This window comes from Neofelis nebulosa, chromosome 7 (assembly GCF_028018385.1).
Source record: "Neofelis nebulosa isolate mNeoNeb1 chromosome 7, mNeoNeb1.pri, whole genome shotgun sequence".
Lineage (NCBI taxonomy): Eukaryota > Metazoa > Chordata > Mammalia > Carnivora > Felidae > Neofelis > Neofelis nebulosa.
The window spans coordinates 140,968,644-140,990,016 of NC_080788.1; positions in this window are offsets into that span (position 1 = coordinate 140,968,644).

Genomic DNA, 21,373 nt, shown 5'->3' on the forward strand with positions numbered 1-21,373 from the left:
TGAGTGGCTTAGTCGGTGAAGCGTCCGACTTCAGCTCAGGTCATGATCTCACGGGTTGTGAGTTCGGGCCCTGCATCGGCCTCTGTGCTGACAGCTCGGAGCCTGGAGCTGCTTCGGATTCTGTGTCTCCCTCTCTCTCTGCCCCTCCCCTGATCACACTCTGTCTCTCTCTCTCTCTCAAAAAATGAATAAATGTTGGGGCACCTGGGTGGCTCAGTCGGTTGGGCGGCTGACTTTGGCTCAGGTCATGATCTCGCGGTCTGTGAGTTCGAGCCCCGCGTCGGGCTCTGTGCTGACAGCTCAGAGCCTGGAGCCTGTTTCCGATTCTGTGTCTCCCTCTCTCTGACCCTCCGCTGTTCATGCTCTGTCGCTCTCTGTCTCAAAAATAAATAAACGTTAAAAAAAATTAAAAAAAAAAAAATGAATAAATGTTAAAAAATTAAAAAAAAATTAAAAAATACAATAAGATTTTTTATTTGCCCTCGCAACCACTGGTAAGTGGAAGTGTATAATTCAGTGTCGTTACCTGCCTTCACGATCTGGTGCAACCACCATTACTGTTCCTAGAATGTTCATCCCCGCAAACAGAAATTCCGTACCCCGTTAAGCGATGCATCCCCATCCCGTTCCCCTCCCCCCACCCCCTAGTAACTAGTCTACCATTTGTCTCTGAATTGGCCTATTCTAGATGTTTCACAAGACTGGAGCCATGCAGGATGTGTCCTTTTGTGTCTGGTTTATTTCACTTAGCCTCATCTGTTCTGTAGCCTCATCTACCTTGTTGCCTGTATCAGAACGGTGTCCATCCATCTTTATGGTTGAGTAATATTCTGCTGTGGAGATAGATCACATTTTGTTTATCCATTCATCCCTGGATAGACACCTGGATCGTTTCCGCCTTTTGACCCTTACAAACAATGCTGCTTTGAATATGGGTTTGCAAGTTTGAGTCCCCTGTTCAGTCCTTTGGGGGTATTTACATAGGAGTGGAGTTTCTGAGCCACGTAGCAATTTTAGGTTTAATTTTGAGGAACTTGGTGGGCTTATTTTACATGAAACAAAACGGGGTGGGTCTCAGAGAGGTTAAGTGACTTGTGAAAAGCTCAGCTCCTTTCTCTCTGTCGTGTTTTTCTCCTATCAGATGCAAGGTGGGAAGTTTGGCTCAGAGGGTAGCTGATCTGTGACAGTCACATCGTGTCCCCCTGGACATTTCTAGCCCCATTCAGGCAAGCCACCAGACTTCCCCACGCCTCCGGTCCTCCCTTAACGAGGGTCTGAGCACCCTGTAGCAGTAGGGTGGTATTGGTATACCAGACTGGAACAGCGTGTGCCAAGTTTATTTATTTATTTTTTTAATTTTTTTTTTTTTAACGTTTATTTATTTTTGAGACAGAGAGAGACAGAGCATGAATGGGGGAGGGTCAGAGAGAGGGAGACACAGAATCTGAAACAGGCTCCGGGCTCTGAGCTGTCAGCACAGGGGCCCGATGCGGGGCTCGAACTCACGGACCGCGAGATCGTGACCTGAGCCGAAGCCGGCGCTTAACCGACTGAGCCACCCAGGCGCCCCGCAGCGTGTGCCAAGTTTAAATAAGTGGTACACGGGGACCAAAGTGATATCACTTAGTTTTGATTGTGGAAGGGACATATGAGTTCTGGTGAACTAAAATGATCTGGAGACTTTCCAACTCCCCCCTCTCCTTTTTCTGGCTTTCTGATGACGTTCTTTTTTGCAACTGAGCATCAGTCTCAGGTGTTTCTGAAAAGCATCCACAGCTGCTCAATTCTCGTCTGTGTTGGGCTAGAGAAACCCAAGTTCTCGGCATCACGGATCTGTGTGTTTGAACAACTAGAGACCACACATTTTTATAACTAATGTCCTAAGTGCTTAGAAGTTATTTCTGTGCTGATTTAACATGGAAAGCGTCCAGGTAGATTAATTTTATGGGCTCTTTTTATGGGGGTAACATTTCAAAAGCCTGCTTCTGGATCGGTTTCATCAGATTTCATTGGCACCTCTGTCTTAATCATTCACTGATTTAAGGCAGAAATTTGGTCTAATTTTTAAAAATTTTACTGTGATCTCTTGTGAAATTGATTTGACTTTTTTTTTTTTTCAGTTAGGATTTCATACCATTGCCATTTTCACCATTTTAAAGTCTGTATTAGCCAGGGGGACATTTTTTTGACCCCTCACCCAAAACACTCAGAAATGCTCTTAAAATATAGTGGGTCTGCCAAATCTAGTCTTTTCAGAAAGTAAAATGAAGCAGCCCATTTTTTTTAAGTTTATTTTTATTTATTCTGACAGAGAGCAAGAGGGGTGCAGCAGAAAGAGAGAGAGAGAGAGAGAGAGAGAGAATCCCACGCAGGTTCTGTGTTATCAGTGCCGAGCCCGATGCAGGGCTCGAACTCACGAACCATGAGATCATGTCCTGAGCTGAAGTCAAGAGTCAGACTCTTAACTGACAGAGCCACCCCGGCGCTCCAAAGCAGCCCATCTTTACACATAGTGATATTAAAAGTTGCGAACCATTTGAAGTTATCATTCTGCTGGGATGCTGAAAACTTTTCCATTTTTTTGAGTCTCAAAGCCTCCGTTAAAGGTAAATTTCCTTCAATTCTGGTAAGCCTCCTTGTTAGACAATACAGTCAAATCATTCTTTTTTCGGGTTTGCTATGTTTTTCAGGGTTCTTCTTATTTTTTCCAGTCTCTTTCCTCTGTGGCCCTTGCCCCAACCAAGATGAATTCCCAGCTGCCTTCTAGGCTTACCAGCGTGTCCCAGTTTGCCCAGGGCTTCCCCAGCTTTGACCCTGGGGGTGCCATGTCTGAGAGACCCCTAGGTCTTGGGCAGACAGCGACGCCTGGCTTCTCTACTCTGTCACCCTCTTCCCAACACTTAAACATGTGAGTTATCACCCCAGGATTCATTAGGAAGCAGGGCTTACTAACATGTCAATGGATTGGTTAAGCTGTCTATGAGTGCAGCACATTACGTCTACCGTAGTCATGGCTCGTGCCATTATGGCTCTGATGTATTAATAACAGTGTGGACTTTGTGTCATTGATTTGACGGAAGGAATGTGTTTGCGTACGAGTGCATAAGAGAGACTACGCATAGCCATGTGCTTGTACAGTAGTGTGCGTTTGTCTGTGATGTGCCATTGCTGCATCATGGAAACACATTATCGAACATATGAGCAAGGTCTCACTACCTTGGCTGCTTCACACTTTTGCTTTTCTCTTTAAATCTGCCAAAGAGGCTAGTCTGTATTAGGGACGAATGGCCTGCATTTTCTTTTTTCCCGAAATGAAGGCCCTTTCAGGCTTCGTAAATTCACATAGATAGGGATTTGAAACCTATAGATATTTACATGTCTATCAACTTACTTGGTATAGCTCTGTGAGGAATATTTACCGCGGGTGTGAAATCTCTCCCCCTTTAAAAATGTTGCAACACTTTGATTTGAGAAAGTGGGTTCCCAATTATGATACTCAAAAAAAAAAAAAAAAGAAAGAAAGAAAGAAAGAAAAAGAAAAGAAAGAAAGAAAGAGAAAAAAGAAAACCCACCACCACAATAACTTTAACTATCCAGGCTTCTGCAATCAAGAAGTGCTCAGGGAGGAAAAAGACAGAGAGATACAAAGTCTAAAAGAATGTTGATTTCCTTAGTGGCAATAAAATGGCATGAATTAGGGGTACGTTCGTTCTGAGTGATTTATAACACTTGAAATTTATTTTAAAAATGGTTTCATGTAAGGAAATAACAAAAGCTAGTTGTTATTCATAGAATGGATAAAAGAACATGAATCTAAATATGGATCCAAACAGCTGTCTCTTAAAAGGATCTTATTATACCATTTATTTAAATTATTTCCTTAAATTTTTCTTTTAGACAGTGCACTTAATCCTGCAAAGTGGCATTATATATTTGTTTATATTTTAACTTCATCACTATTCTCCTTCCCAGTTTCTCTGTTGGTATAACTCTTGGTCTCAACTTATCAGTAAGGTATTTAATAATTGCACTTAGGTTTCACTTGCCTTATATTATTAACTCTTTGTAACAAGTACAAAGACCATCGATTTAAGAGGGATTTATTATTCTGAGGATAAAAATACCTTGTTGAATTGCATAAACTTAGCAATTATATATTTTTCCCCAAATGAAAAAAAATCGGAATTTATTAGAAAGCCAGCCTAAATGGATGTCACCTTTGGTTTTAAAAGCATTAAAATTGGCTTTAATGCCTCTCCAACTCATTTAACATTTATGTACACATGTAGGCTGAATCGTTAGAAAGCGATAGAACACCTTGTTATAAAATACACTTTCGTCATTATGATAAGAAAGAAAAGCAAGCACCCTATTTGGAATATTAACCCACATAGAACAGAGAGAGTGATACGTTTTTGTGTGTGTGAATTAAAAACAGAATCGAGGAAATTCAGTTCATTTCCAGCTACCGTCTAGATTTGAAAGCCAAATGTCATCGGTATCTATAGAAATAACTCCTCTTATGGGCTACTGTGGTTCCAAAATCACAGCTGACAGCATCCTCTGTCTTTGGACAGACCTAAAGTTTATCTGATTTTAGTTCTACTCTGCAGAATAGTACCCCGGGTTCGGCCATGGGTTTATATACTCAACTCTCTTTAATTCCTCCTGAGGAGAAGATTCATCTCCTTTCAGGCTTTCTTCATCTGTAAAATGGGGCTGCTCATGCAGTGGGTCGAAGACATGTATGGCAATTTCAAGCGTGCAAATTTAGGTAGTTTTGTTTACAATATGAATAAGGTTCGTTACATCTTAATCGGAGATCACGTGACTCAGAAAACACACACACACACACACACACACACACACACACACACACACACATATATATAGAAATGTAAAGAAGTATGGGGCGCCTGGGTGGCTCAGTCGGTTAAGCGTCCGACTTCGGCTCAGGTCATGATCTCGCGGTTCGTGGGTTCAAGCCCCGCGTCGGGCTCTGTGCTGACAGCTCAGAGCCTGGAGCCTGTTTCAGATTCTGTGTCTCCTTCTCTCTGTGACCCTCCCCCGTTCATGCTCTGTCTCTCTCTGTCTCAAAAATAAATAAACATTAAAAAAAAAATTAAAAAAAAAAAAAAGAAATGTAAAGAAGTAAAGGATATGGAATTTGTCAAAGAAGTAAAGGATATGGAATTTGTCCCGTCAAGAGAACTCTACACTGTAACAGATGCTGCAGTTATAGGACCCCCCACCCCCCGCCTCTTCATCTGGAAAAATGACATGCCTGTCATCTTTTGTCAGAATTCCCCCGTGATGTGAGTTTGAACTGGGTAAGGTCATCAGCAATGGGGACCTTCAGAAATTCCTTGGGGGAAGGTGGGGGACCACGTGGGGCCAGCATTTCCCATGGGCTAGCCGAGTGGCACCCTTAGGAGTCCGTGTATTGGCTTTCCTGTGGGGGCCCTGGGGTTTCTCTCCTCGCCAGGCAGGCGCGTAAATTCTGTTTCCTTTCAAAGGGCAGGAATCCTGCCATTTATTTAGGCGATGGGTCCAGAAGCAGAGTGTATAGAACTTGATGCTTTCTGTAGTAAGCCAGAACGCATGACTGTTCTCCGTTTCATTATAGTTATTTCCACGGCGACCTGACCTTCGTGACTAATTAGAAAAAATTTTATTTTAATTTAAAAATGATTGTCTTTCAAAGTCTAGCTTTGAACTTCTTCTTTTTTTTTTTTTCCCAATGAATGTATGGCTTGCCGTGCATTTTGCAGAAATTGCACAAATAAAAGCAAATTTCTTTCCAATTGGAAAGGACGATAATTTCAGTTACACTCGAGCTCATTAGCTGCTTCTGTTAGATTGAATCCAGTAGGTTGGAATTTGGGGGAAGGTTTTAAACACGGGAGATATATTTTCAGAATCAAATTTCACAGCATGACTTTCTTCATCCTATACTAGGACCTGAAAACAGGACTGAGATTTTGTGTGAAATTTGGGATATGGGCCGATCCTATCTAGATTTTTAGAACATACTGGAGCTGAAAATTTCAGGGTTAATTATGTCAGAAGCCTGAGGCTGGGTTGGAGGGAGCGAGGGCTTTCGCAACAAAAATAGGTGAAAAAAAATTGTAGACACACATCTGAGGGGTTGTGTTGTTGTCTATGTGATGTATGTTTTTTTAAAAAATATTTTTATTTATTTTGGAGACAGAGGGAGACAGAGCACGAGCAGGGGAGGGCAGACAGAGAGGGAGACACAGAATCTGAAGCAGGCTCCAGGCTCCGAGCCGTCCGCACAGAGCCCGATGGAGGGCTCAAACTCACAGACTGTGAGATCATGACCTGAGCCGAAGCTGGACGCTTAACCGACTGAGCCACCCAGGCGCCCCATATGTGATGTATGTTTTGAGAAAGAGAGACAGAGAGACAGAGAGACAGAGAGAGACAGAGACAACACTCCGGACCTCAAGAATCAAACTGTTTTCAAATCTGTGCACAGCAAATATTCTTTATTGTAAAAGATGTTTCCAGGCTGTGCCCGATGTTGATGTGAGCTTCGTCTTGTTGCTATAACCCTTGTCTTCGTCTATGATATGTTAGATTATCGTGGAGTGTTAATGCTTGGTATACCACAGGAAAAATACTCGGAAAGTATTTATAAAGTAAATAAGCTTTAATTAAATATCATCGTCAAGCATTAATCATTATAGCGCTGCTCCCCGTGGAAATAAGGGTGGGTATTCAATTTGTTTTGATTATGTATGAATTTTAACAAAAGCCCTGTTTGTCTACTACTCTGCTTCTCGCAACAGAGCCTTCACGTGTCTCGGTCCCGGAACGGGGAAGATTCAGAAGGGTTCGGTCCATTTTTACTGTGGATGGTGGAGCGATAAATATCTTGGAAAACCGAAAGGATACACACAGCACCTCCGTCAGGTGTGCAGGGAGGTCCGCCAGTGTCCGTCCACACTTGCTCCAGTCCAGGTGCTAAGATTTTTATTCTGAGCAGTGAGACGGGGACATTCTCATCAGGGTGTGAAAGACGCACAAACAGGCTGCCGGTTGTCGCTGACAGCCAGAATCTTTTTTTGGGAACTCCTACCTACCTGAACTTCCTGCGTGATTTTTAGTTGCAAATGGCAATCAGTTCTAGACAAGTTCGGATTTTCCCAGCGCACGGCGTGTCACGTCCTCCTTCGTACATCCACCGTTTCTGCTGTGCCCCTCCCACCCAGGAATGTTTCTGGTAAACATTCCGTGCCGAAAAGCCCCTTCAAAACCTGTCGCTGGTGGAAGCAAGGGTTGCACGAGAAGTGGCCGTGGGGAAAAGGGAAGGGAATTCGCATTCCCAGAGCTCCTACTAAGCGCCCGGCCCTTCATTTGCCTGCTCCGGCCCGATGCTCACGGCAAAATGGCCAGGACATCGCATCCTTTCCGTTTTCCGGATCCTGCACCGGAGGAGGAAGTGTTAGGGACGCGTTCAAGGTGACAGAGCTGCTAAGCGGGGTTCCTGGAGGAGGCTCCCGACTGTCTGGGCTCCAAACCAACGCTCTTTGCCACGGAAGCACCTGCTTTTCCTTTCCAGCACAGCTTCCTTTTTAAAACAATCGCGGCTGATTCAGAATTTAGCGAAGGGAGGGGAAGGATGGAAAACAGCTTCAGATGGATGAAACCACAGAAACGTGTCAGACAAAGGGGAATGGTCCACATAAGCAAGGACACTGTCACCCCGTGAGTGCTGTAGCTTTCCTCGACAGCTGACTCCATCCACACAGCGCCCAAAGGTCGGGAAGCACCTGCCGCGATGAGCCCTACATTACGTTCCCCAAAGGGGCAGGGGGTACGGGGATGAACAGGGAAAGAAAGCCAACAATCTCTCATTAGAGGAAGCTGGCACATTCACTCACGCATTTGCCCATTCATTAAGCACTAACCGAATACCCAACACTCTTGCCACATGGTGGGAAGACCGTCGTGACTGGTTTGGTCATGTTCGAAGACAGATGAAGAAAACAGGCAGGTCAGCAGAATATGCCTTTGGGTGTAACCCCGGGCCTTGAGAGTGGGGAAGAGTGAGAGCCATGTGATGGCCAAGGAGGGGGCCACCAAGGTGGCTTGGGAGGGGAGGGTGGTAAAAGGAAGGCTCCCTGGGAGAGGTGTCTCAGAGTCGTTCAGGTAAGAGAAAGAGAACTGTAACGGCGGTAGGGGACGGAGTGCTGCCTGGCACGTCTGGGGAGGCTGAGCATAGCTGTTGCAAGGCGACACTGCTTTAGGAAAACACGAGCAGCGCTCCGTCGCCTGCCCTGCCGGGCACCTTCCAATTTTATCTCAGCATCTGGGGCCCCAGTGAAGCTTTCTGGTTTGGCCCGGGCCATGGGCAATGGGATATCTTGGGCCCATCCTTCCAGAGAGGGTTGGGATGGAATGGATTAGAGGAAGGCTTGTTACGGGACCAGTTATATCCCCCTTGCCAAGCAAATTCACATTTTGAAGCCTTCACCCTCAGTAAGCATCTCAGAATGTGACTATTTGGCGATAGGATTTGCACAGAGGTGATGAGGTTAAAATGAGGTCGCATGGGCGTGTTCTAATCCAATATGAGTGGCGTCCTTACAAGAAAAGCCTGGGACACAGACACGCGCAGGTTAAGGGTCACTGCGTGAGGACTCAGGAGGAAGGTGGCCATCTACAAGTTGAGGCTGGAGGCCTCGGGGGAAAAAAGCCGCTCAGCCGACACCCTGGGCTCAGAGTTACAGCCTCCAGAACCGAGAATGCATTTCTGCCGGGTAAGCCCCCCACAGCCTGTGGTACTTTGTTACGGCAGCCCCGGCAAACCAACACGGGGGTCACCCCAGGGAAGCCGGACACCAGGGGAGGGAAGACGGTGGCCCAGATGGGAAGTGTGGCGGAGGAAGTAACAAGAAAGGAGATGTTTAGGCCGTGGAGTGGACAGAACAACATGTGGCAAATCGAGGCGATGTAGGTAGTGAGGGAGGTGGGGACACGGGGGCCGTCCCCGCGGGTTACGGGGCCTTTCGCTGAAATCGGAGTCGTGGGAGGACTGACCGATGGTCCACAGACAGACGGCAAGAAGAGAACGAAGTCCTGTGGCTGTAAGAGGGGAGCTGAGACCCTGCTTCTTTCTGAAGGGTGACTGGTCCTCTCCAGTAATTCCCAGGCTGTGGGCCCATGGAGGGCGGCCAGTAAGCCCCGGAGAAGTGGGAAAATGCCCACTGGCCGTGGTGCCTTCCACGTGTCCTCTCTCCTCACCCTCGGCCTGTACATCAGACGTGACCGGTGAACCAGGGCCCTTTCCCCGGAGACGAGGCATAATCTGCTGTGTCCCCGTGTGTTTGTGCTGGACCACCTGGGCTGGCCGTGGAGTCCTACCTACCTCGTATTCCCCTGGGAATTTTCCCCTCTACAGTTATTTCTTACTGGAACAACAGTAAGAAATCAGGGCAAGACCTGTGGATGGATTTCTTTTCTATTCGCAGCAGCCCCAACCCCTTGCTAACTAGTTTTCAGAGCTGAGTTGACATTTCAGAGCTGTGAACATTTTCATAAGTGCTGGTTGATATTGGTGGCCCGTTAAAAAAAATGTTTTCAGTTTAATTTTTTTTGAGAGAGAAAGAGAGCAGGGGAGGGGAAGAGAGAGGATCCCAAGCAGGCTCTGTGCTGACGCAGGGCTTGAACTCACGAACCGTGAGGTCATGATCTGAGCCGAAATCAAGAATCAGACTCTTAACCAACTGAGCCACCCAGGGGCCCCGGTTGTTCTATTCTTTTTTTACGGAGACCTTGGCTGTTCACTCCTGTGGGTTCCTGAGCACCTACCAAACCCTCTGTAGCCTCCCTTGTCTTGTTTTCTGATAAGTGGCTCTATGTCCTCTTTCTTTGCTAGAGGACAGGGACTTTTTATTTATCCCGAGTTCTTGGTAGAGCAGGAAGACTCTGAAAAGCATTTGTTTAATCGAATAGAATCGAATCCAGCCGGAGAGAAGCCACATTTTCCTGCTCGCCCAGTGGATTCCTCTGGCACCTTTCTTCAACTTCTCTTCAACTTCAACTGAGTGTTAGCCAGTGAGTCATGGATGCACGTTGACAGAGCACCCTCGGGGCCCTGTGCTGGGCAGAAACAGGTGAGCACAGCAGCCTCTGCCTCCCGCAAGCTTCCAGTCTAGAAGCCAGTGAACGTGCTAACACTGCGTTTTGTGCTTCTGGTGATGGAGCTCCTTTTCGTCTCTTTAATGCTCACCTCTTCTGGAGAGGGTATTCTGGCAATATTCTGGTTCTAAAATGCCATGAAAAGGAGGTTTACAAAGTAAATGATGGAGCAGGTGCCAAAGACTTTCTCTAGCAGCATCATGTGACCTGAACTGTTCTGGGCACTTGATGTCTGTCTTAGTCGGCTCTGGCCGTGTAATAAAACACCGTGGAACCGGGCGGCTTAACGTTGGGTGCTTTTCTTCTTGTGGTTCTGGAGACGACAAGTTTGTGAGCAAGGTACTGGCAAATTCCTGGCTTGAGGATGGCCCCCTCTCACCATGTCTTCACGTGGCCTTTCCGTTCTGTTCATGAAGAAGAGAGAGAATAGGAGGGGGAGGGCGTAAGCAAAGAGCCTCAGTGCCTCTTCCTTTTTACAAGGACACCAGCCCCATTGGATCATGGCCCACCCTAATGACCTCATGTAACTTTTACCACCTTCTTATAGGCCCTTTTCCCCAGTACAGTCGCGGGGAGGACTACACCATAGGAATCTGGGTGGGGAGCACAACTGAATGCATAATAACATGCTTCTCTCGTTCCCTCCTCGTGACAGCTCTTGGAAGTGGGCACTCCTTCCTCCTCTTAACTGAGATGAGCGGAGGGGATTTGAGCTCAGGGTCCCAGGGCTGTGGGGAGGCAGAACGGAGCTGACTTGTGTCGCTGTATGGCTTTATGGCCCACGCTGGTTATTCCTCCTCCGTGCCGAACGCTGCAGGCCCCCTAGTCAATGGGCCATGGCCAAAAGTTTGCAACATCTTTTGTCTATTACTATGTATTTTGTTTAATCAAATGTAATGAGGTTTGTGGAAGCAGTAAACTGAAGTTATTTTCAAGTAGGAACTGTATTTAGTGCTGTTAATTGAATCAGTCTAGTTAGTTAGAATAGAGCAGTGGCTGTTTGCCCTGTAATAAGGAGATTGAGTTTCTCATAAAACAGCTAATTCATGCACTCTTACATCGTAGAACACACCGTGGGCTGAGCATCCTGAGTCCTCTTACCGTCCATCTAGGCCCTGCCGGGACTGCAGGGTGGCACGGGGGGCCGTCACGTGCCGGGGTGTCCCGGTTGTCATGAAGGGACAGCAAAGGAACCTCGCTATCACATGGGGCTGGAAGGAGACAATCGCATTGACTCCTCCCTGTGGTGTTAGATGTGGGTTACACAGGGGACCCCAAGTCTCAGAGCAGCTAAACATCAAGGCAGAATGACACTGTGGGTGGAGAAGCGTGTGGAAAGTTCTCTGTATGCTATTTTTGCCTGTCCGGTATCCATTTCCCTTTCCAGCAACTGTTCCCCAATGTAACCTTAGGGGATTGCAAAGGCCTGGCTGCTCCTCCCACTGAGAGATGCATCTAGTTCCCCTACCCTTGAACCTGGCTGGCTTTAGGGACCTGCCGTACTGCTAGAATCCAGTGGAAGTGGCGTTCTGGGACAGCTGAGGCCAGATCATAAGGAATCATGCTGCTCTGCCCTCTTGACATCCGTGTTCTTGGTGCCCAGGCGTCATGCCATGGAGAAGCCGAAGACAATCCATGAACACCTCATGTGTAGAGGAAGAGAGGCCCTCATGAGGGGGTCCCCAACTCAGCTACCTACCTGCCAACCATGTTGGGAGTGGCTCTTCCAGTCCTGGGTGAGCCACACCCTTGAACCTTGTGGAGCAGCGCTGAGCGGTCCCCACCCAGCCAGGCCCCGACTTCAGATTTGGGAGCAAAATGAATGATTGTTGATTTTTTAAGCCCCCAAGTTTGTGATGGTTTGTTACATGGCAGCGGATGACCAACACAGGGACCCACTCACTCCTCCCTGTCGCTCCCTTGGCAGCCTTGGGTAGAGCAGACTTCCGGGGCTCGAGACTAGTCACATGACCCAGGCCTGGCCAATCAGAGCTGCGAAACTCCCCTGGCCGCAGTGATGTCACAAGTCAAAGCCAGTGAGAGTCAATCTGAGGACTTTGGTCCGAATTGGGAGAACAGAGGGGCGCCTGGGTGGCTCAGTTGGTTGAGTGTCCAACTCTCGATTTCCCTGCGGGTCATGATCCCTGGTTTCTGGGATCGAGCCCTGGGTTGGGCTCCCGCACCGAACATGGAAGCTGCTTAAGAGTCTTTCTCTCTCTCCCTCTGCTCCTTCCCTGCTCACACATGCACACACTGTCTCTCTAAAATAATAATAATGATAATAATAATAATAATAATAATAGGGAGATTAGAAGTCTGGACCTTCCAAGAAGGGTGCCTGTTTCTTTTTTTTTTTTTTTTTTTTAATTTTTTTTTAACGTTTATTTATTTTTGGGACAGAGAGAGACAGAGCATGAACGGGGGAGGGGCAGAGAGAGAGGGAGACACAGAATCGGAAGCAGGCTCCAGGCTCTGAGCCATCAGCCCAGGGCCTGATGCGGGGCTCGAACCCACAGACCGCGAGATCATGACCTGAGCTGAAGTCGGACGCTTAACCGACTGAGCCACCCAGGCGCCCCGAAGGGTGCCTGTTTGATCCTAAAGCCAAAACACGGAGAGTGATACTAAAAATCAGAGACTCCCCCAGGAAACCATTTTTTTGAACTTGTAGATTTAGCTGTGCCTGAGGCAGCAATGTCCCTGGATACTTTCCCTGCTTTACTCCATACTTGTGCTGTTTCCATCTGTGTGTAGTTTTGCTCACTGGTCACCTGCAATTGAAGTCCAGTAAGTTAATTTTCTTGTCCAGGAAGGTGCTCTTTACTTAAGCTCTAAACTTAATGCTTCCACCATTCTCCCCGACTCTCATCTTTCCACCTAAATAAAGACGTGTCGGTTCCTCGCTGCTTCTGTGCATCATTTCTCTTGTCTCAGCCCGACAGCACTACGAGGTCATCCCTCCCGATACGAGGGCTCCTCGATTACAAGTAGCCCCATGCCAGCACGCGGCTCTTACCTCTGTCAGTAAGAATGCCGGCTGGTCCTTCTGACTTGTTTTTGCCAGCCCACCTCTCCCTGTTTACTCTTAAAAAGGTTTTTTTTTTTTAATGTTTATTTATTTTTGAGAGACAGAGAGGGGAGAGTGTGAGCAGGGGAGGGGCAGAGAGAGAGGGAGACACAGAATCCGAAGCAGGCTCCAGGCTCCGAGCTGTCGGCACAGAGCCCGACGGGGGGCTCGAACTCGTGAACCGTGAGATCATGACCTGAGCTGAAGTCAGACGCTTAACCGACTGAGTCACCCAAGTGCCACCCTTAGATGTTGTGGTCTTCAGGACCTTACCTGAGCTTCTCTGACCTTTTCTCCACCCCATCATCCATGTATAATCTCATTCATTTCCTGTGCTTCGCTTACTGATGGTTCTTTCACTGAGAACACCACTGACCATTTAATTCGTAACTTTTGGATGTGACTGTCCAACTGCCCAGTCGTGATGGTTAATTTCCCGTGTCATGTGAAAACAGAACCCTTGACCAGACCACAGGGTGCTCAGAAATTTGGTTAAATGTTACTTCTGGGTATGTCTGTGAGGGTATTTCTGGCTGAGGTTGGTATTTTGAATGGGTACACAGTCCACAGCAGACTGTCCTCCCTAATGTGGGTGGGCCTCGCCCAATCAGTAGAAGAATAGAATAGGACAAGAAGGCTGAGTCAGAGGGAACTCTTCCTGCCTGACTGGCTGAGCTGAGACATTGGTGTTTTTCTTGCCTTTGGACTTGAACTGAGACGTTGACCCTTCTGGGGTCTTGAGCTGGTTGGCTTTCAGACCGGCGATTACCCTACTAAATCTGGGTGTCCAGCTGGCCAGCTTGCTTTGCAGATTTGGGGACTTGTCGGGCTTCATAACTGCACGAGGCGGTTCCTTATGATAAATCTCTGTGCACACACACACGTGCACACGCGTACTCACGCGCACACACCCTATTGGTTCTGTTTCTCCGGAGAAGCTTGACCGGCACTGCAGTGGGCACCTGCCCCTGGGTGGCTCGTTGGGGCATCCACATCAGTGTGTCTGCAGGTGAAAGCAGCATTCTCCACCCCCCCCCACCCCCACCATTCCCCTCCCCAAATGATTCTCCTCTGATGCTCTCTCCTTGTCCCCACAGGCACTGTCGTTTCCTTAGTTACCAAGCTCCTTGGAGTTCTGGGCTGGAAAGGCTGGTTGTTATGGTCTCTCCCCACTAGAAGGCAGGCTCCACAGGGGAGGACTTTTCCTCTCTTGTATATGGCTGAACCCCCCAATACTTAGCCCAGGCCTGGCACACGGCGACCGCTGAACGAATAAAATAACGTAGGGAGGGCCGACCGTGCTGAGGCCGTAGGGCTAGACGTTATCGATATACACCACTGCTCGTCCCTTACAGCTCGGGGCGGGGGTGGGGGCATTCTTATTCCCATGTGATGGAAGAGGAAATAGTGGCGGAGGCCCCCCCCCCCAAACTGGCTGTCCTCAGGTGCATTTGTGAAGCTTTAGATCTACAGTCACCTGGGCCCCCCTCCCCGCCACCGGAGAATAGGTCCTCGAGGTGGGGCTTGTGGAGAAGGACCGGGGACCCAGACGTCCCGACAAAGCCGGGAGCCTCCAACTTCTCCCCATCATGCGCCCTCGCGAGGTCCCCTGGATGTCCCGCAGGGCTTGTGCCCAGGCTCCGTCCTCAGAGAACTGGCCGCTGCAGGCTGGCACCATGCCCCCTCCCTCTGGCCCCGGCACCGGCGGTGATCCCTCGGTGGGTGTTCCAGGAATACCTCACCGTCGGGGACTGGCCCGAGGCATTTCATGTGTTTAATGCACTGTGTTTAATGCGTGTAAGTGGCCCCAGGATCCCTCCACTCGGAAGCTGGCCGAGATGTCAGCCGGCGCCCGCTGGACGGTCCCTACTCCCTCTTCCTCCCCCTGCTTCTTCCCTCCGACCGCGACACCCCATCTATCCGGGTATGGGAGTGGGGAGCCCTAGAGTGTGTGCACGTCTCCCGCAGCCAGCAGCCAAGTCCCCCGAAGGTCCCTTTGTGAAGATCCTCAAGTTCGCTCCCGCCTCATGGCCCCGCCAGGGCCTCAGGCAGGATGTTACCACTTCGGTTGGGCTGCAGGGGCATCACCTCCTTTAAAGGCTGCCTCCCTCCATTGCCAAACATCAGTGACGGACGGTCAAGTGCACCTCATGCTTCCAATCTCCTGTCTCTTCTTCCACAATCACGTGCCTTCGGGTGACCCTGTGCCCTCCCCTTCACTTGCAAAGGGTCCATGCGATTCCACTGCACTCACCCGATGATCCAGGGTGATTCCCTCTCTTCTAAGGGCCTGACCCCAAATTCCACCTTAGTTTTGTGCCCCACACCGTAGCAGGCTCACGGGCTTCAGGGATTAGAGCACCGGCACCTTCGGGTCACGATTCTCCCTCCCCCAGTGCCTGAACACCGTCTGTTCCCTCCGCCTGGATTCCCACTCCTCACCGTCTACCGGGCGGGCTCTTCCTCCCCGCGTGGCTGTCCTGAAACCTCGCTTCCCCTCCGCAGTCGTGCTTGCCGACCCCCTTGCACTGTTCACCAGCAGAGGTGGCTTGGAACTCCTGCACCTGACTCCCTCCCGCTGACTTCGACTTTCCTCAGAACTCATCCCATTTCTTGGTGGTGATCGGATTGCGAGGGAGTCTTCTCAGCTAGCCCTGAAGGCCTGGTACACAGCAGGTGTTCAATAAGCGTGGACGGAATGAAAGATTGGAAGAATCGCTGCGCAGACTTCCTTGCTTCCCGAGACGACCATTTGGCCAGGGTTTCTGCCTCGCAGGACCGCGTTGTACCGACCCGACGTTTGCTGCCTTCTGGGGCCACCCAGGACACGCGTGTTATTTGCATGAGTGACAGGACTGCCGACTGATCCAGGCAATGGCCAAGGAGCTGGACAACTTGGGTCGCATGCTGCCTTCCCCACGTAACAGATGAATGACCCTTCGGAGGCCTCAGTTTCCTCATCGGAGAAAGGGTTTAATCACAATGTCTCCCTAAAGATGCCGGGAGGATTAAGCTAATCCTTCAATGCCTGGACAGAGGCCGCCATTTAGTAAGCTGGCAGGAGCAATGTTCTCTCTGGTGATACTCTGGAATGACAAAGTTAATAGGTTGTTCCCAGAACAAAACATTCCTGGTTTCTCACGCCATTCTTTGTCTTGTAGGGTTTAAAGTTCCTTCTGTAAGTGTTTCCAATTGTCCTGCAAGGGACCATCCTTTTGAGACGCACCCAAGGGCTATTCCGTTCTCTAAAATTGAGCCCTGAAGAGAGAAGGGTGGGGCCGCCCATGAGAAGTCCACACAGCACCTGCTTAGGGACTTGTGTGCGGGGACTCACGGCCAGCTGGCCTCACTGAGGTGGGAAGCCTCCTCTGGACCCTGACGGGAAGGTAGGAAGGCCCAGCCTCCATCCGCCGGCTTCTGACATGTGCAAGTCCCAAACACTTGGGCCGGAAACCGGAGGTAGAGACCAGGCTTCTGGCAGCAGCATGGTGGAATTCATTGGTATTTAAAAACACTTCCTTGCCCTTTTTCATTATACAGTCTAACATTTAGAGACTCCAAAATCCCTACTTATTAGTACACTACAACTCAGAGAGCTTGGAAGTGGTGTTGGAAAAAACACTGCATTAAGAAGTAACAGTCGGAGGCAAGGCATCTGGTAAATCGGGAATTCTCCGTAAACCCCTCGAACCCGTCGGCCTGGACCGTTTGCTGAAAAATTGCAGGTGAGGCCGAGAGAAATGCCTCCCTTATGCTGCCTGCACAGTACAGCTTGGCACTCACAAGGTTGACTTGAGCACTGGATTATTGATTGCCTCGGATCTTTCTCTGATCGATTGCTTTGTATAATTGCTGTCCCCCTGGCTCATAATGGGACAAGTCCTGTCCTAGGCTGCAGCCCCTCGTGCTGCCTGGTCTTGGTCGAGGAATGCGGTCGGCACTGTAAAAGTACCGAGTAAATTGTTTCAGAAAAGAGGGGCTGCCCTAGTTGATTCCAAAGGAAGCTTCTGGGGAAACCCCAGAGCAAAAGAGAGAATGAATTGTTTAAATGCATTTATTTTATTACTTCAGTACGTCAGTTAATCTTCTATAAAACAGAGGTGAGGAAAGAAAGGCCACCCGTAATGCCCCAGCTGTGAAAAGGTTGGTGTTGACTCTTCGGCTGTTTTCTTCTCTTCCTCGTGCCCGATGGGTATATGCTATTGTAGTTTTCTGTGCCTTGGTGTCTGTGCATTACGCCTAACATCGCGGTCTCGCGGTTTAGATTTGCCGAGTGATGTCGTTGACCTAGACGGTGGGACTCAACAGGGCGGCCTCGGAAACGCGAGGAGTTTGAGCACCGACTTTTGGTACTGGGGCCACGTGGCCCTGTGGCAGCCACCCCCCCTCCCCGAGCTCCAATCTGGGCATCTGTAGAACACAAGTGGTGAGACAAGCCTGCCTTCCTGGGCTCTACACAGATACATGGCCCCAGGAGAGGAGACGTGACTGGTGATGGCTCCATAAAGGTCACTGTGCTGCTTTCAGAGAACTTCAGAGTGACCTGTGAGGGCAGAAGAACAAGATCGACAGATACTTCGGGGAGAAGGAAGAGAAAGATTCCAAAGTGGTGCATTCCTGGGCCCCCAAACTTCCCTTTGGACTCTTGCCCTGTTTTTCCTTTTTCTCTTTTTTTAACGCTTATTTGTGTCTGTTTTTTGTTTATAATTTTTTACCATTTGTTCATGTTTGAGAGGCAGAGAGAGACAGAATGCCAGCGGGGGAGGGGCAGCAAGAGAGGGAGATTCAGAATCCAAAGCAGGATCCGGGCTCCGGGCGGTCAACACAGGGCCCGACGTTAGGCTGGAACTCACAGACCGCGAGATCCGAAGTCGGAGGCTTCACCGACTGAGCCACCCAAGCGCCCCATTATTTATTTATTTTTGGAAGAGAGAGAGAGAGAGAGAGAGAGAGCAAGCAGGGGAGGGACCGAGAGACGGGGACAGAGGATCTTAAGCAGGCTCTGTGCTGACAGCAGAGAGCCTGACGTGGGGCTTGAACTCATGAACGTGAGATCATGACCTGAGCCAAAGTCAGACATTTTAACTGACTGAGCCACCCCAGTGCCCATAGTATCTTTCCTAGATACATACCCAAACATGTATACATATAAACAGTTGACCCTGAACAATGCAGGGGGTAGGGGTACCCACCCTCTGGACACTTGAACATTTATGTATAACTTTTGACTCCCCGCAAGCTGTCTCCTCTCGTGAGAATGTTGAGAGGTGTCTCATTCTGAGAACTTCCGGATGCAAAACTATCCACCGTTTAGGAACTGTATTATTGATTTTACTCTGAACCACCTTTTCTTCTTAGAAGAACGAGTTGGGTAATGATGGCTAGCCCACAAAAGTCGGCTCCCGTAAAGGTATGAACAGAGCAGTGGGGCTAGGAAAAGGCCGCGTGTGGTGTGGTTTCCGCATGCAACACGTGTCAGATTTCACACGTGGCTGTGTTGTCGGTGTTGGTTTCAGAGCCAGGAGAGAAACGTTTGTTCTGCTTATCTGACCATGTCACCCCTGAGACCCCCCCGCCGGCCTGGGCCCATCCACCTGGTACTAGAGAAGTTCGGCAGGTGAGCCCGGGGGTGGGGGTCAAGGGCAGCGATAAGACTTGGGCAATGGCCTGACATGGGTTCTGATTCTGACTCTGTCCATCTCCCACTAGCAAGCTGACCTCGGGCACGTGCCTTCCTCTCCGTGTGCCTTCTTATTCTCCTTATCTGTGTCTCCAGAACTGGGGATAATGGTGCCTCAGTCCTTGCTGGTTTGTACCAGGGATTAGAGAGACGGTGTGCGCAGCGCCCGGCACGGCGTAGACACCGGGCTGGGGTAACCAAATCCGAAGCTAACGTTGAGTGGGGCAAGGGCTCGCAATGAAGTCCAGGAAGCGTGCCTGGAGGGCAGTCCCTTAAATCCTTATTTATTTGGGCCCTTTATTCCACCTTACACCTGGAGTGCTTGGAACAGTGCCTGACACAGGATTAGAATCCAATAAATAGCAGCTGAGGTTGTTTTATTACTATTGATCATTCTTACCGCCGTTGTCTTTGTTCGGAGAACGTTTTGAGTCTGCCATAAAGCAAAGGAACCAAATGGCAGTGGGAGAGGGGTTCATAGCTTTCTTCTTCCTTGTGAAGTGTCCTTAAAAGATGCCACTGGCAGTGTTGGCTGCCCCATTAAGAAGTCTGCCGATGATGGCGATCAGGCTGGCACGTTTGGGATTCCGAATGACACTTCTCGAGACAGAGGCGGTGCTCGCTCGGGCTGGTGCTGCAGAGGCAGGATATGGCTTGGGACCTGGAGGGCTGGGTGCCTGAGACCCAAGCCCGGGATGGGGGCCTGGGGCCCCGGTGCCTCCTTGGCTGAATTTTACTGGCTGGTGACTTTGTGCTCACCACTCCACGGTTCTGGGACTCAGTTTCCCAAGTCGTAGTTGAGAGAGCCCGCTCAGCCGTGAATTAGCTCTGAGAAAATTGAGTCCAGGGATTGTCCGTCTCTGTAGAAAGTGGAGCAGTGAATGAGGCTCTTAGAAGGAGGTGTTGTCCTTTCTTTCTTTTTCTTCCTTCCTTCCTTCCTTCCTTCCTTCCTTCCTTCCTTCCTTCCTTTCCATTTTGCCTTTTAAAAAAAAAATTAAGTTTATCTATTTATTTTGAGAGAGAGCAAGAGAGCACAACCGGCGAGGGGCAGAGAGAAGGAGAGACAGAATCCCAAACAGGCTCTGAGCCATCAGCACAGAGCCCGACGCGGGGCTCGAACTCACGAACCCCGAGGTCACAACCTGAGCCGAGATCAAGAGCAGGACGCTTGACCGACGGAGCCACCCGGGAGCCCCTCTCCATCTGGCCTTTCAAACAACGTTTATTCACATCTCCTTTGGGTCCGGCTGGAGTTTCTGCAGAACCGACAAACGGACCAACCGTGTCCCTGGTGACGGATTGCTGTGGGTCCCCCGTGGGGAACCTCCGGCCGATGTTCAACATCCTCATCTCCGTGCGAGGTCTGCAAGTGGAAAGTAGAAATGGCCTTCGGAGCCAGGAAGTATAATTCAGTCATAACAACACGTGATTTTTAAATGGGGAACGATCGCTGAGAGTGGTTTTAGAGATTGATCTTGCTTCATCCCCCTGCCACTGTGACATCTGTCAATCAGGCCAAGGCTGCCTCTTGGTCTTTTATCGGATTCCAACGTGCAAGTGTTTAGGGAATAGGCTTGTACTCAAAATGTAAATAGGTGTCTTACTCTCCCTCTTAAAGCCATTACTGTGTCGATGGATGTCTTGCTGTAGTTAAGGGTCTGTCAGCATTTACATGAAGGGGCCTTATTTTCTAAGGCTTAAGACACCATTAAAATCTGTTCGACTTGGTTCTTCAGATGGTCAAATTATCCAAATTTCTCTAAAAAATCGGTTTGATTCTTTATTCATTGATGGAAATATGCACACCAGGCACACCCTTGTAGAGTTTTGATTTCAGAAGCCTTGTGGTGTTTCCAAGACAAATGAGCTGACATTGTCCCCTCCTGGGCTGAGTGTGTTTGATCATCTTGAGTTTTCTTTGTAAAAGTCCCTCATGTTTATAAGGAGGTTCGGGTAGGAATTAAGGTTGTATTAGAATATTTTCAGTCTGCCCAGTGCTTTTAGATTTTTGTAGGGAGAGTGAAAGAGGGCAGATGTGCTAAGGGTGACCGTGTGCCAAGAGCACTGTGGGCATTAAAATATTATCTCCTTTAAACTGCAAAGTAGACTTTTGAGGCAGCAAATCTCTCTCTTTGTTTTTATTAAAAATTTTTTTAAAAAATGTTTATTCATTTTTGAGAGACAGAGGGAGCCAGAGTGCAAGCGGGGGAGGGGCAGAGAGAGAGAGGGAGACACAGAATCCGAAACAGGCTCCAGGCTCTGAGCTGTCAGCACAGAGCCCGATGCGGGGCTCGAACCCACAGACCTCGAGACCATGACCTGAGCTGAAGCCGGCCGCTTAACCGACTGAGCCACCCAGGCGCCCCATCTCCTCTTTTTTTTTTTTTTTTTAATGTTTATTTATTTTAGAGAGAGAGAGAGAGAGTGAGGGAGGGGCAAAGAGAGAGGGAAACAGAGGA